Source organism: Scomber scombrus, chromosome 4 (assembly GCF_963691925.1).
Source record: "Scomber scombrus chromosome 4, fScoSco1.1, whole genome shotgun sequence".
NCBI classification, from domain to species: Eukaryota; Metazoa; Chordata; class Actinopteri; order Scombriformes; family Scombridae; genus Scomber; species Scomber scombrus.
The window spans coordinates 31,683,378-31,700,240 of record NC_084973.1 but is presented as its reverse complement, the minus strand read 5'-3'; the positions used below and the strand labels follow the sequence as shown (position 1 = coordinate 31,700,240).

General features: G+C 38.6%; 2 non-coding genes and 2 pseudogenes across 2 annotated transcripts; 3 read left to right on the top strand and 1 right to left on the bottom strand.

Annotated features, from left to right (window-relative positions):
- LOC133978510 (zinc finger protein 208-like) overlaps positions 1–1,167 on the bottom strand; it is a 355,630-nt pseudogene extending 354,463 nt beyond the window's left edge.
- Positions 1–16,863, top strand: part of LOC133978509 (uncharacterized) — a 455,381-nt pseudogene that overhangs the window by 244,433 nt on the left and 194,085 nt on the right.
- trnac-gca (transfer RNA cysteine (anticodon GCA)) lies at positions 6,988–7,059 on the top strand. The gene has a single exon. It is a non-coding gene; the product is annotated as a tRNA-Cys (tRNA).
- trnac-gca (transfer RNA cysteine (anticodon GCA)) lies at positions 8,838–8,909 on the top strand. Its single transcript has one exon. It is a non-coding gene; the product is annotated as a tRNA-Cys (tRNA).

The window sequence follows — 16,863 nt, the reverse complement described above, 5'->3', positions numbered from 1 at the left end:
TATCGGCTCCAGTTATTACATTTGCAAAGAAAGAGAGAGAGAGAGAGACAGAGAGGCCAGTAACGTAATAACTTATTACATTATTGGTTCAGTACTTTTATTGTATTATTAGCTCATTACATTAAGAAACAGGCAGATTTACTACGTTATCTGCGGTTATTATGATATCGGCTTCTACAGACCTGTATTTTAACTAAAGCAAGGCTGACAATAGGAGCCATACTGTTAATCTTAATGTTGGTCACGTGTGCTAGCCACAGCTACAGGACAATATCCTGTAATGGCCTGATACTGACGCAAATCCAGATATTGAGCTAGAAAATGTTGATGAACTGGAAAAAAAGACTGCATGACTTTATGATTACCCAGTTAACTATCACAATGAAACAGACTTTAGTAATAGTTTTAGAGATAATGGAGTAAAAGTCCCTGAATTTACTGAGGAAAGCTTGGAAATAACTTTGTAAAATCCTCAAACACATGAAAGAGAAGGATACAAAGAAAACTGAGCTCCTCCCCAGGTAAAGCTCAAACAGATGTACTATAACAATGAGATTCACCAACAGCCATTCAGTGTGTTTGTTGCATGAACAGCTCTCTGTTTGCTTGAATCACATTTTTGATGCACAGTCCACTGAACTCTGCTTGACTCGTTGTTCTTTCTTTATTAACTGAAAATACATGTTGTGGAGAACCGTAAGTTTCAACTGGTCTAGTTAAAGGTTTTTTCTCCTGGCACTAACACATGCTAACTAAAATGGAGGCGGTGCTCAATAATGAGCTACTTGTAGACTTTTCCGACCCCCCACAGAAATCGCGACTTCAGGCTACAAAAGCTACTCGCCATCTCCGCTTCTTTTTAAATATATTTACTTAAAGCAGTCTTATTATCGTCGGTTTACTGCAGGATAATGAATAATGAAAGAATAGTAAATCGGGAGGGAGATGGTTTTTATGGGGGATTTCGTTGAACTTTGTTTGGTATCACTAGTTTCACTACAGAGCGAAGCTTGTACGAAATAGAAGGAAACACTGAAACCTTTTAGTAGTTTTTACGGCTGAGAAACTGACCTGTTTATCGGTGGTAGCAGAGGGTGAGTCCGGGTTCTGGTTCTCCTCCATGCTGCTCTTGTAGTAGTTCTGCTCTGTGAAAAACTAGCAGGTCTCTTCTCTTTGTTGCCCGCTTTTCTTCTTCTTCTTCTTTGTCCTCTTCTTCGTCTGGTTTGTTTATCGGTTGGCAAACTAGTTTAAAGGCGCATTACCGCCACCTACCGGACTGAAATGTGCAACAGCAGATTATCAGGCAAAAACCCACCTGAGTTTTCAAATTATCTCTAATAGCCCTGTTTCTTCCAAGTACTTGATTTTGTGACTATATTTCAGCATTATATGTTGCTAGCAGAAATCTTGTGAATTTTAGTTTTCTTTCATGGGCATGTTTTTTTTATCTTCTATTTTTGAACATTTAAGCCAGTAATAAACTGATAAAGGTTCAGGGAATAATCATAATATCTTGATATCAATCTGCATACTAAAAACACTCATTTGACATTAGGTGTATTTAACTTGTACAATATGCAGGTTATTTTTTTATGGTGGGTTTCTGAGAGAGGAAACAGAGGATCTTCAGCAAGCAGGACGTATATCAGCGACCACTGCTTTCATGTGTGGGATAGTCAGAGCCAAGACTTGGACGTAGACCTGGACCAACCGTCCGTCCGGATCTCCACTTGGATTACAGTTAAGCAAAATGAGAGAAAAAAAGGCAGCCACTAACTGAACTGAAACTACATGGTTGAATTGGAAAAAGAAACTCACTGACTTGACTGAACTCAACTAAACTTTTAAGGAAAACAAACACTTTGCATCTGAGGGGGAAATAATGAAGGACTAAATAGTTGTATTGAACTGAATGTGATACTTCACTGGTATTAATAAAAGATCTGAAGGTTGTACAATTTAATTTAATCTATCAATCTGTTTATTTTTTAAATATTGAAAGAGCTCTGAAGAAGGGATACATTCAGATTGTTATATTTCTATTATTATTATGGGCCAAATTTAAGTTAACATGTTAAAAGTAAATTGTGTTGTTTTTTTTTCTTGTGGAGAATAAATGTATTCTTTGTATTTTCACTGAGTCAAATTTGTCTTGCTTATCATCCTCTTGAAAAGGGCCTATACGTATAAGATATTTGTGTAACTATTTATTTCATTACAAGTAGTGGTTACATCTACTTTCTGTTAAAATAAGTTAATGTCTCCATTACCATTTGCTTCATAGTTTTACCAAGTTGTGATGTAAGTACTATTGATCTGTAATTAGAGTGTGTAACTTGTCATTTGGTGCTCAAATAAAACACACAGCCCAGGTTTATGTCTTCATTCAAACATTTTTTAAATGATGCATATTAAGATACAATTGAAACACAAACTGCAGTTTGCATATGACGTACATTCAAACTGGCAGTTCACAAGTTCCTCTTGTATTTTACTTGCATATATTTACCTACATTACTGATGGGAAAGTCGTGAGTAGATGATTTACAAATAACAAGTGAACATCTGCTATTCTTTGCAGTCATTCAGAGCTGTATTACAACCAATAAGGACATTAAAAATGTCACCTAATTAGATCATACTCTTTAAATTCAGCTAAAAGTGACCCAACATTCCTACATGAGCAAGCACGTAGTGCTAAAACAGAGGTTTGCTGAAAAACTGGTTAACTAATACAACACAAAATGCATGCAAGAAGAACAAAATAAGGAGTCCAAGAAAAACTTTGTAATTTTTTAAGTCAAATGCATGCATCATTCTGGTGCACTCAGGGCCAAATTAAGAGGTTATATCCAAAAATGTGTGTGTATGTGTTTTTGTAATTGAAACACTGGTTGAACTATTGGTTTGAATGGTGATCCCTCCAGACATGCGTTAAGATATACACAAATACTCTGCTTGGAACAATTATGCATAACCCAAAACAGCTTTAAAAATAATATAATATGCATAAAAAATACTTAAAGTGACATTTACTCCTCCCTCATTATAATTGGCTTTTAATTTTGCTCCTTTTATGCTTGTATTTGCATAGTCTACATATGGCTGCCTTTGTGAAGCACTTTGATGCACAATCTTTTCCCTTTTAAAGTGCTATATAAATAAAAAATACACTTGAAAGATGCTTCTTACTCCATTCTCGGTGTTTGGAGGCTTCTTAATCACACTTGTGTATGATGCGTTCTTTAATCACTTAATTTAAAAACAATCAGTCCACACACATGACTCCGATCAGTAAAATCATTTAGCAATCAATAAATGTGCAAAACAGCAGCAAACAACAACAAATATTTACTAAAAAGAACAGAATGCACCAGCAGGATTACAGTAATTTAGGCTTTCATTGTGACAAAGGATGTAACAGATTAAAAACGTTGATGACTCTTCACTGCTGACTCGATTTGGATCAACCGTCTGCAGACGTGGAGGCTTCAGACTGATCGACAGAGCTGGATGTTTTCTGGCTGCAGAGTTTCCTGAGGGGCGAACAGAGCTGCAGCATTAATATAAAGAACATATTTACATGTAAAATAAGCCAGGTATGATAAAGACAGAAAGCCAGCATGATCACAATGAGTTAGTGGTGGTCTAGTTAGCAGGCTGCAGGAGCTGTTTATTAGTTTGTTCCATTAATAATTAGTATTTGTTTTGAGCTCTGAGATTAAGCACTTAAAACAATATTTCATCACGTACTAAATACTGGGGCAGTAATTTACAAATCTAGAAAGTGGCTTATTTCCAGTTTAAAACACAGGACACCAGTCACAGCTGAGCTCTGTTGTTCTTTTTTACTGGATGACTTAACACACACTTAACACTTAAACAAACACAACGGGGGGGGGGGTAGGTTTGTTTGTTCTGCACTTTTAGACAATAAATCTACGCATACCTAGTGCATAATGAATACAATGAACAGGTGAACACATAAAAGGAGGGATGATTGACTCATGTTTCATAACTCAAACAGTAAAATGATCTACGCTGCCCCCTGGAGACCAAACCCTTGAACTTCTTCTACGTCCTCTTGCACCTGTTGAGAGGCTGCTGGTTGCTGCTGCAGGACTGAGCAGCATCTGTCCTCGATGCTTTCGGTCTGCGGTTCCACCTGGGACACGGTACGAGTCCGAGCTCGGCCGCACTGTATTTGGCCAACAGGAAGGCAGGAATCTCAGCTCTGTGAAGTAGAGACATGATGATGAGAACAAGTGAAGTTCTGCTCCTCAATACAAGTTTGAGGTTTTCATACTTTACTTGAGTGTTTTCATTTTTAGGATACATCCAACTTTTCCTCCACTACATTTCAAGATTCAAGATTCAAGACAACTTTATTAATCGCACCACAACATACTCATACACATAAATAACAAGATAAAACACAAAAGAAAGAAGAAGAGTTGGCAGCTGTGTGCAAAATGTGCAAAATCAGTGTACAAAGTCTGCAGGCCCTAGTCCAATAAACAGTTCATTAAGAGGAAGCCTATACAAGCTCTAAATGATAAGAAATGCATAACAGTATCCAACTGCACAGTGCAATAACATACAGATACAACTTGACCTCATATAGATTTGTTCAACAATCGGACAGCAGAGGAGGACAGACATATACTTTCTACTCTTGAAGCTGTAGAATACAATTACATTTTAAACACGAGATAAGCTCAAGTTAACTTTCTTTCTTAACTTTAACAGTTCATTATCCTCTCTTCTTTATTTACAGGAAGAGAAAAGACAAAGATGTTGAAGTCTAAATGCTATTGTGTCATGTATTTGAGAGACACCAAGAGAAAGCAGAACATTTACCGCAGAGACACAGAAGAACGTTTTAGGGACACTTGGGCTAACAGTATGGGATTGGTTACAGATGGATTTCAACATTTCTGCATCTTCCAGTAAGGACTGTTGGGGCCATTATCTAAAAGTGGGAGGAACATTACTCCACCCTCAACCGGCCATGCACGATCGCTCCTCGCAAGATTTATGACCAGGGAGTGAGAAGAGCAGCTCAAGAGCCAAGGAGCGTTCAGAAAGACTCGGAGGCAGCAGGTACAACTGATCCAGAGAAAACAATCAGCTCCATTGCTGAGGAGAAGAAATGTTGAAGCTCATTTAACCCTCTCAAATGTTAAAATGGGTCCAATTTTACCCTGAACAGTATGTAAGAGTTAAAGCAACATGTGGACAAGCCTATGAAATACTGGGAGAGTCACATCACAGAAACTTGAAGCTGTCATTACCAACAAAGTTTTTATTTAGTTTTAGTTAGTTTAACAAGCGATTAAGTAGTTTTAGTTTAGTTTTTATTTAGTTTTACCCTTAGTTTTAGTTTTAGTTTTCCAGGTAAAAGAAGAAGTCAAACTGAACAGGAAACAGTAAAAAAGGAGAAAAGGAAACAACGATTTGATCTGCAATTCAGTTTAGTTTTAGTTAGTTTTGCATTGTTCATTTGAGTTTTTATTTAGTTAACTAAACTATTTCTTCACTGCTAGTCTTAGTTTTAGTTAACAATAATAACCCTGGTAGGAAACAGCTGCAGCGTGTTCTGGGATTTTCGAAACAGGAAGTGAGTTCGCACCACTGTTGACACATAACCAACACTAAGAGACAGTATCCAGAGGAGAGTGACTCCGGTACCTCGCTGGTCCTTGTCCTCCGCTCTCCTCCGTGGTGTCATCGAGGGCGGAGCCTGATCCCTGAGGAACGTAGCTCTCCAAGATCTCCAGCAGCTTCTGCATCTCCCACTCAGTCATGGGCGTCTTTTCAGCCTCCTGAAGGAAACAGAGACATAAAAATCACAGCGGAAACAAGCTGTCAACATGACGATGAAATATGATTTTTAAGTTCATTTGACGAACGTGTTGAGCAACAGTTGACTATTTACACATCCAAAAGACACGGAGCATGTGAGAGTGGAGCAAAAACAGTAAATTTAGGGCCAGAAAATCAAAACAATGAACTAAAAGAAGACTTGATTTGACTCATATGGACGGCTGAAGCTTCATATTAGCTTCAGATCAACTTTTAAATACATTTTTATAAAGGAGTGAGGACTGTGGGTTTTGTCCTCCATCACTCAGGGGAGAACGGGGTTGGTTGTCACATTCATCAGATCTCCGTCCCCTAGAGGGCGCTGTTGTTAAAAAGTGTTGATACTGAAAGCTTCAGAATTTAGGTGAGATGTTACTTCAGAGACCATTTCTGTAGTAAACCACATGACACTGAAGTGAGAGGATGTTCAGTGTTTTTCATGTGAAAATGCAAAAAATCCCAGTTGAGGATGTTTGTCACTTTCTCTTTGGGGTTGGTTGTCACATGTTGGCTTATATACATATAGTGTGACATATCGAGTCCTTTCTTTATTTTAAGAGAGCAAAATGACCAAGAACTTAGTCAGGAAGACATACAAGGGTCAGACTCCTCCAGATGTGAAGCTCAGAGCAGTCAGAGAGGTTAAACTGCACAATATTGTTATATAAGGATAAAACAAATGCTCAGACACAGACATAAAAAACTACGAACCCATCCTTTAAGCTCTGTGTGTGTCTGTAGAGCAGGTTAATGGGATGTCTTACCATCCCTGATTAAAACCAGCTTAAATTGGATCATTAACCAATAAATCATGGTTCCACACAGAGTTTACATTCGATCAGAGCCGTGAGGCTCCATGGTTTAGACTCTGCAGCAGACACTAGATCAACTGTGGTCCATCATGGTCAGGTTTTAGTGGTCTTTACCGTCAGGACTCGTCTGAGAACAACGACGGCTCCCTGCGTGATGGCCTCCAGCTGCCTCGTCCTGCTCCTCTCCTCCTGCAGCTCCACCCCCAGCTGACCCGCCCTTGCCGTGTTTTGACGGCACTGTTTGGACACGGAGGTGAGCCGCTGTCTGAAAACACAACAGAGGGGGGGGGGGCGTTATAGGTCAGACAGAGGGGGTATAGCTCAGCGGTAGAGCATTTGACTGCAGATCAAGAGGTCTCCGGTTCAAGTCCGGATGCCCCCTGACTCACATTTATACAAAATAGGTTAGGTTTGGCTGCTTCAACATAGAGAAAAGTAAGCCACAGTTGATGTGAGGTGTGTATAAGTATCTACACCAACTATAGATACAGATGTTATACATAATAAGCTCTTTAACAGTAAATAAGTGTTTGTTTTCGAGTAAAATAAGGGCTGAAATAAAAAATATGATACACCAATCAATCAAACTTTATTCATATAGCAGCTTTTTTTGAGCTGATAATATTAAGACAGAACAAGTGACAACACAAAGAAAAGGAGTAAAAATTATGAGGGAATAAAAACAAGAGATAAAAATGAAATGAAATGTGATAAAAAATGTTCCGAAAATGTAAATAAAGTAAGAAAAATAAGAGAAAATTAAAACTAAATTATTAAAATAAGAGAGAATAAAGAAAACGTTTATTAAAAGAGAGTCTGTAAAAAAAAAACAAGGTTAAAATACATTAAAAGGGCAAAAGTAAAATTAAATAAAAGAAATAAAAGTTTAATAAAAGCTAGAATAAAACTCGATTTAAAAAAAATAGATTAAAAGACAAAGGAAACAGATGAATAGAAATACATAACAGAGAGCTTTTGAATAAATGTGCATCTTAAACCTGCAATGTGGAACTTTTTAACATAGAAAATCTAATAAAGCCTCTTTTTTTTTTTTACCTCAGAGTCTTCATGTTGGTACACTGGTGAAGCTCCTGCACGATCCTGCAGTCGCTCTGCTCAACTTTCAGCTGCTGACACTTTATTTTCAGCTGCTCCAACTCCTGAAGAACGACAAAGGATTTACATTTATGGTGATTTTTTTTTTTTTGCAAAGTTGACCGATGAGCGTATGAAATGATGACGGTATTTATCAACACTGGAGGAAGAGAAACGCTGCTCAAACCTTAAATATTTTGCAGGTACAGTAAGACAAAGTAGTAATAAAAGAATAAATAGAGGTGGAAAAGAATGATGGCAGAAATATGTGTCACTAGAAACTGAATTTGAACCATTTATATTTGAATAATTGCATCAAAACGCTGAATTTGAATCACATAATATGATTTTGTGTTGTTTAACTATGAATTTTTAATTGAGAGAGCTGAATGTGGAAGTTTATACAGAGAGGTCTCAAATTTTATTATATTACATTCAGTTTAAAGTTTATTATAATTCAATTCCAAATGAATCAAATCTAATAAAGAATAAAAGCAATTATTCAAGTTAAACCTAAAAGATTCAAATGATTGACCAGTTTTTTAATGCAGTTAAAATTCAAATGATCTAAATTACAGTGATTCAAATTCAGTTTCTAATGACATATATTTCAGTAACAAGTAAAGGTTTCCCTCCTCTGGTAATAAAGAGGAATTCAGTCAACACATTTTTTTACTGCAACACTTGAACGCCTCTCTGCAAAGATGTAAAAACACACTAACAGACTCTGGATGTTAAAAACAGAGTACGTATGTGTGGGAGAAAATACAATGTTTTTACAAGCTGCACATGAATGTAGCTTCTAACTGAAACAGCTGCTCATTTCTAGAGGAAAACGTTGCTTTCATGTGGCTTTTAACACATGTTCTCACCTTATGTTTGCCCACCTGCTGCAAGCCTAAAATGTCACACAGCCTTCAGTAAACCTAAAGATCCTGTACAGTGACACAGATAAGCTCAGGCAGCTGAATGTAAAGAAAAAACTTTACGGAACTCAACTTGACCTAAATCCGATGCTATGCAAATGACATTTCTCTTACAAAGGGAGGACAGGTTTAACAGGAAGGGGGTATAGCTCAGTGGTAGAGCATTTGACTGCAGATCAAGAGGTCTCCGGTTCAAATCCGGATGCCCCCTGACTGAACTTTATGTTGCTTTTATAAAAGACAGTTTCACCATGAGGACTGTTTACCTCCAGAGTCCTGAATGATGTCTTTCTATCTTCTACATCAGGGGAGTCAAACTCATTTTTATTCAAGGGCCACATACACAACAATAGGATCTCATGTGGGCTGGATCATTTAAAAGAAGGAAGGAAGGAAGGAAGGAAGGAAGGAAGGAAGGAAGGAAGGAAGGAAGGAAGGAAGGAAGGAAGGAAGGAAGGAAGGAAGATAAGACAGATATAAGGAAGTGGGGAAGAAAGGAAGGAAGGATGGACAGACAGACGGAAGGAAGGACAGAAGGAAGGAAGGACAGATGGAGGGAAGGAAGGAAGAAAGGAAAGAAGGGAGGGAGGAAGGACAGATGGAAGGAAGGATAGAAGGAAGAAAGGGGGGCCGGTTCTGGCCTGCGGGCCGCATGTTTGACACCCCTGTTCTACATACAGTATAAATGTAGGTTATAACTTCAACTCTATCATAAATATCCTAAAATTAATGTCAAGTTAACTAGGTTAGCTGAATATGTATAAAAAAAGGTTTCTGAAGTCTCATTTTAAAATCTAAGGCCCTGTTTACACGACAACGCTCGCGGGTGAAAACGACAAAATATTTTATCGGGTTTGCCTTTTGTTTAGACGGTGACAGCGTTTTTGAGGCTTAAAAACGCTAAAAAGTGAAACCACCCTCCAGAGTGAAAATCTATAAAACGCTCCACCGTCGCGTTCCTGTCTAAAGGGGTTAAAACCATAGACTGTATATAAGAAATGGACGTAACATCCGTGACGTCACCCATTGGTTTGTGGACTGCTGCTCGGAGGCCAATAGTATCGGATCTGAGCAGCGCCATCTTGAAAATTTCAGGTGCATGCCGGGAAAAATAAAAACAGGGATTCTACTTATATGTGCATCAGGAGGAGCATGAGGCGCCCTCCTGAACCTGTGAACCAATCAACCTGTCAATCACGACGTAGCCACGCCCTAATGCATACCCTGCTTGATAGTCAAATATAAAATCAGGGAGGCCAAAATTTCACAAATGAACATCATACTGCATTGAAGAAGGCTTTAAACTAGCGATTGAGAGCATAAACACATTTTGAAAACGTTTACTGAGGTTATAAATCAAGTGAGAAGTTGGTGAATTCTCCATTGACTTGTATAGAGACGGAAGTCCTTTTGACACCAAAACGGTCGTCCCCTGGTGGCCTTTTGATAGAATGCAGTTTTAAGTTACTTCCGCGTTGGCCTCATTTCAGAGGACCGGAACTCTCCGCCTGGTAAAAACGCAAAAGTCTACCTTAAATGCAGCAGGAGTTTTTGCTGCGGTCTGAAGCTGTAACCTAGGTGACAGACGACGCTCTTCTATGTGACGTCACGTACCTATCCTTCTGCTGATACCTGTCTGCTGCAGCGGGGCCGACAATGACAGAGGAAGTGGAGTCCGAGTTCATCTTGTGAATCGCCATGGCCGTATCTTGACAAGTTTCTGTTTCTAATCAAGTCCGCAGAGAACAATTACACATTCCGATGCTTAGACTCTGCAACCTAAAAACGAAGCTAAGCTGCTGTCAACGAGCAATAACTCCTCCTCCTCTGTCCAGACAAAATGGTCAGTTTTTGTTCACTTCTTAGCCATGTTTTGGTTTTGGTTTTCCATTTCGTGCTACTAGAGAGAAGTAGAGAGAAGGTTCTACACAGGCCCGCGGACTTTTTCCCGGAATAAAAAGTGAGAACGGAACGCCACTTTTGCGTTTTCTGTTCAGATCGTTTCCGTGTAAACATAACCTAAATGTCATATTAAATAGTCCTGACTGCGGCTAACAAGACAGTTATTGCACTCATGAGAAATGAGAGAAACTTTTAGAAAACATTGTCTTTGAACGTGCTATTAAAGTGTCTCTATAGATCATTCAATTACAAGAAAATACAAAATTATCTATTTTATTTGTGTTTTTAACTCTACACTTCAGCTTTATCTGCTAAATAGGACTGAAGCCAAAAGACTGTGATGGGTCGTTATAGAAAGATGATTTTTTTTCTTTAGATAGGATTTTTTATTTTAATTATTTACCACCAATAGATTTAATTAAAACTGCAAAAATAAAGTAGCATTTAGTTACAGTTCGTATTCGGTCTGTTGACACTCTCTCAGCTTTTAAATTAGGACAAATTGAATCTTTTATATTGTTATAATAATTGTTTAGCTTTGGTAAAAATGACAAAAGGTACAATTCTTAACAGGAAGTGCTGCAATAGAAATGCTTTCATAGAGTTTGTAACATCAGCTCATCACTGGCCACTGTGTTCCACAAGAAGAAATCTTTTATTATTTATTTTTATTTAAGATATATTTGGCAGGGACAGACAGTACACATCAATCAACACTTTAGTTCACAGTTAGTCATCTGTAGTCTCCGGGCCGGTCAACAACTTAGCCAAGAACAATAAAAAAAAAGAGAAAAGAGAAAAAGAAATAATATTAAAATAAATATTACATTATGAACTATAAATAACACATCAGTAAAACAAACTGTGAGTAAAAGCATCATTCACAATAGAGTCTGATGGTGATATGAAGGGTCAATGACGTTTTTTATGTCCATGTGGTTTAATCAAATTTAAAGGGTAAATGTGAAAATAAACGTATAAATAACTTGCACACATTCTTGTTTTGTGGACCCAGCATCAAATTTCTGCTTTTAATCCATTTTGAGAGAATATATTAGAGGATTATGGTAAAAATGTCTAAGTGGTGTAACCATAAAAACTTTGTACCAAATAATTCAACTTGCTTAAAAACAGTAAATTGTCAATAAAACACCATATCAACTAGTTTGGCATGATCTTACATTATAACTTTTATATTAAATAAAGGTAATGGAATACAATTGTTCTAAATATTACATTTACTCTGGGTAACCATGGAGATCAGGAAACATTTACATTTATTTTTAATGAAGTCATTATTAGTATAAGTCCACTTAAATACACTGTAGGTGATAAAATATGTAATATTTATCATTCTTTTGTGGTTACACCATTTGACATTTTCAGGAGCATTCAGTCTTACTTTTGGTTAAAAAATGGTGCAAATGTCATTTCCAATGATATAAAACCAACAAAAATACTAAATGTACATTTTAACAAACCTGATGCTGCTTTTAAAACTATTTTTAACATATTTTTGAATTGCCGACCCTTATTTGTCACTCACCCATACACAGAAACTGTAGTTTTAGTTAAGGATCACTTATCACAGAATACTTTTTCACTATTCTCTCTAAAGCACGCTGAGTTCAGGTCCTGCAGATCAAGAAGTTAGACATCTGCCATTTCTTTACAGACATCGTCAACTATCTTCAAATTCAACATGTGATGAATCTGACTAGCAAGAATAGGCTTCTTCTAGCCTAAAGTCTGCTTAGTAAGGAAATTTAACAGCTGTGGCTCAGGAGTAAAAGCAGGTCGTCCACCAATTGGCGGTTCTATTCCCGGCTCCTGCAGTCTGCATGTCGATGTGTCTTTGGGCAAGATACTCAACCCCAAATGGCTCCCAATGGCGGCACCAATGGTGTAGGGCTGGGCAATTAATCGAAAAATAATCGAAAACAACATTTAGAAACTCTAATGGACTTAATCTTGCTGATGTCAATTAATGGTGGTGTTCACTGTTGCCATGACAGCAAAGGTTGCATATCTTTAAGGAATTTGAAAACTTTTAACCCAAACCATGATCTTTACATAGTTCTGATCAAGTAAACTAGACATTAACCACAGCGTCACACCTTAAAACAGCATTATTTTCACTCCCTAAAGATCCTCATGTGTGAGGGCAGCAGTGTTAAATACAAAACAAAAGAAACTGTGAAAATACATAATTGTTCATCAAGGGTGGAGATAATTGTTCATTAATCGTAATCGAGGTTAAAAGTTCAATTAATCATGATTTTGATTTTTGCCATAATCGTCCAGCCCTACAATGATGTATGAATGTGTGTGAATGTGACATGTAGTGTAAAAGCGCTTTGAATGCTCAGAAAGACTAGAAAAGCGCCATATATAAGTACAGTAACATTATTGTTCAGCGTCTCACCTTCTTGCACTTGAGGCTCTCCTGTGCGACCATGTCCAGATGTGTCTTCACATGGTCCATTTCGAAGTAAAGCTCCTTGTCTCGGGTCCGCAGGGCGTCTTTCTCGTTCCACAGCGCCGTGTTCTCCGACAGCAAGAACTCCAGCTGCTCCATCTTCCTGCCGTGCTGATCTCGCTCCTTCTGCAGAACCTCTACAATCGTCTCCTGGAGGAAAATCTCTGCGTTTTTCTGCATCTCCACCATAATGCTGTTGTTGAAGGTAAGAGATAAAGAAAGAAAGTGTATAAATTATCTTGTAAACATGATGCTGACTGTCAGATTAACTCTGTTCTGGTCTTTACTTTGCCCTCTCAGACGCTGCATCCGCCTTCAGGTGATTCATGGCAGCTTCATGTTGCTCCTTCAGAAACTCTACGTCTGACATCAGCTGCTCCTTCTCCACCTGAAAGGTTAGATCTGAGAGATGGAGAGAAGGAGAGGAGAGGAAAGGAGAGGAGGAGAGGAAAGGAAAGGAGGAGAGGAAAGGAGAGGAGAGGAGAGGAGAGGAGAGGAGAGGAGAGGAGAGGAGAGGAGAGGAGAGGAGGGGAGAGGAGAGGAGGAGAGGAGAGGAGAGGAAAGGAGAGGAGAGGAGGAGAGGAGGGGAGGGGAGGGGAGGGGAGGGGAGAGGAGGGGAGGGGAGAGGAGACAAGAAGAGGAGATGATAGAAGGAGAGGATAGGACAGTAAACAGGGATAGGAGATGAGAAGAGATGAGAGGATAGGAGAGGAGAGGAAACAAGGAGATGAGACAAGGAAAGGTTAGAACAGGAAACATGGAAAAAAGAGGGGGTGAAGAGAGTATAGGAGACAAGGAAAGGAAAGAAAACAAGAAGAGGAAATGATAGAAGGAGAGGAGAGAAGGAAAGGAAAGAAAACAAGAGGAGGAGAGGTAGAGAGGATATGATAGGTGAGGAGACAAGGAAAGGAAAGAAAACAAGGAGATGAGATGAGACATAACATTTATATTCAACACTGTAAATGTTCCCAGCAACCAAATGACTAAATATCATATAAAGTACTTCTGATGATGTCGCCTCTTCTTCCTCAACGCAGGAAAACAACAGAAATTAGTTGATAACCAGCTTCATGACACCAGCTACCTTACGTTACTCACCCTGCATCATCCTCCGTGAGATCAGCTCATCGATCTGATCCTGAAGCTGCTGCATCAGTCGGCTGTGCTCCATCTTCAGCGTCCGTCTGTCCTGCTCGGCGACCCTCTGCTCGCTCTCCAGCCGCTCCAACGCCTCCTCCAATGCCTTCTGTTTGGCCGCCTCTGAGTGCTTCATGCTGGCGATGATGTCTTTCTTGTCCTTCTCCAGCTTGTCGTACTGAGAGAGGAGACTCTCGCACTGTTTTTCCAGCTCGTTACTTTTAAGCTGACATCTGCAAGAGGATGAAGAGGGACGATTGGGTTCGAAGGGTCATTAAATATAGTGTTTAACCGTCCTGTTGTCCTCGAGTCAAGGAAGGAAGGGAGGATGAATGAAGGAAAGGAGGGAAGAAGGAATGAAGGAAAGGAGGGAGGAAGGAACGAAGGAAAGAAGGAAGGTAGGGTGGGAAACAAGGAAGGGAGGAAGGAAAGGACGGAGGAAATAAGGGAAGAAAGAAGGAGGGAGGGAGAAAGGAAGGGAGGAAGGAAGGAAAGAAGGAAGGTAGGGGGAGGAAAGAAAGAGAGAAGGAGGGAGGGAGGGAGGGAGGAAAGAAGGAAGGGAGGAAGGAAAGGAAGGAGGGAGGGAGGGAGGAAGGAAGGAAGAAAGGGGGATGAAGGGAGGAAGGAAAGGACGGAGGAAATAAGGGAAGAAAGAAGGAGGGAGGGAGAAAGGAAATAAAGAAGGACAGAGGAATGAAAGGAAGGAAGGAAGGAGAGAAGGAAGGAAAGGAAGGAAGAAAGGAAGGAAGGAGGGAAGGAAGGAAGGAAGGAAAGGAGGAAAGAAGGAACAGTCAAAACAGACGGGGTCAATTTGACCCCACGACACGAAGGTTAAAATATGATGATACTAAAGATGGTTTCTGTCATTTTAAGGTAGTTCTTATCTCACTGATGTTTTCCTAATTTTTCAGATTTTAATTAGTTATTAAACGGTTAAAGAAGATCCACTCTCAAACATCCAACAGACTCTGGCTCCAAATGAAGGCACACAAACAATGGCAGCTTCCCCGAAATTAGGTATTTTGGCTTCACTTTTGCATAGAGACGAGACTCGCACTTTTTCCAGCTCGTCACATTTAACTGCAGGATGAATAGGGATGATTGGGCGCGAGGGTCATTAAATACATTGTTTAAAATAACTATAACTGCACCAACTGTCTGACGATTTTCTTCAGTTATATTATATTTTTTCTAAGCTAGGTAGTTCTTATCTTACTGATGTTTGTCCTCATTTTTCCGATAAGTTCGCTTTAAATTAGTTATTTGATTATTTATAAAAGGAGGGTTTGATGTCTTTATTGACAGCTGTGACAACCACTCTCAAACATCCATCAGACTCTGGCTCCAAATGATGCCCGAATTTGATAATTTGGGACAGGTCACTTTGTAATCTGGGACACTTATATTAGGTTTAAAAAATAAAAATAAAAATAAAAAATAAACCAAGCTCCATATATATAGATATTTATATATAGATATTTTTACAAGCTGAATAAGATAATGTATATTACTCATAGAAATTTCACCAATTCATATAAACATATAAAAGTAAACATTAGGAAAATATACTAGAATTCAATCAGCTGCAACACGTGGGCAACAATTAGATTTACTTAATTAATTCATTTAAATTCATATATGCTAAACTTTCTAGTGAGATAATCCTAAATATAATGTGTACTGTAATTAAGATTACATGTTGACTGTGACAATTAATACGATGTGTGTTTACAGAAGCACAAACTAGCTTAGACTTAATTGCATGATTCTGTGTTATAAGAAGTTATTATAACACATATTTCGCCCTAAAAGAGAAGCAGGTGTGTGTGTGTGTGTGTGTGTGTGTGTGTGTGTGTGTGTGTGTGTGTGTGTGTGTGTGTGTGTGTGTGTGTGTGTGTGTGTGTGTGTGTGTAATTTTACCTCTCCAGCTGCTCGTCCAAATATCGGATTTGTTTTAAATATAAGGCCTTCTCGTTTTCTTCAGAACTGCTTCCATCGGCCATAATGAGATATTTTAACTTTTCTTCCTACAGTATATTTGCTGGCTTCGTTTGGTTAATCCTTACTTGTCTAAATAAGAGAGTTCAGAAATCAATTTAGCAGCTTTTAAACCACAATATGTTGTCGCAAGGGAATGGTGCCTTCAGGGACCGCTCGTAAAGTTTTCAAAGATAAACATCAGTTAAAGGACAGGTTCACCGTTTTTCAAGTGTCTTAAACCAGCAGTCAGGTTTCCATATGAGCAGTGAAAGATGTTTTCCTCTCTGTAATCATTCCTCCTGTTCATACTGACTATTAAAACCTTCAAAGGTGCTTTCAATGTAAAGTGATGGAGGACAAAATCTACAGTGAGTCCACACAGTCATTTAAAAGTAGATGATCAGCTTCTATTGAGCTTCAGCAGTCTGAATTAGTCATATCAAGTGATATCTGACACATTTACAGTCTTTTTAGCATCAGATTCCCTCTTAGTGTTTCCCTGTTGAGCTGTGGTGTAAGTATAGTAACAAAAAGACTTTGCTACTAAAAACACTGTAACAATGAAATATAGAAAATGAAGATTTGACTCATTTGGACGGCTGACGCTTCATATAAGCTTCACATCAACTTTTATATACATTTTTTGGGACAGAAGGAGGACTGTGGA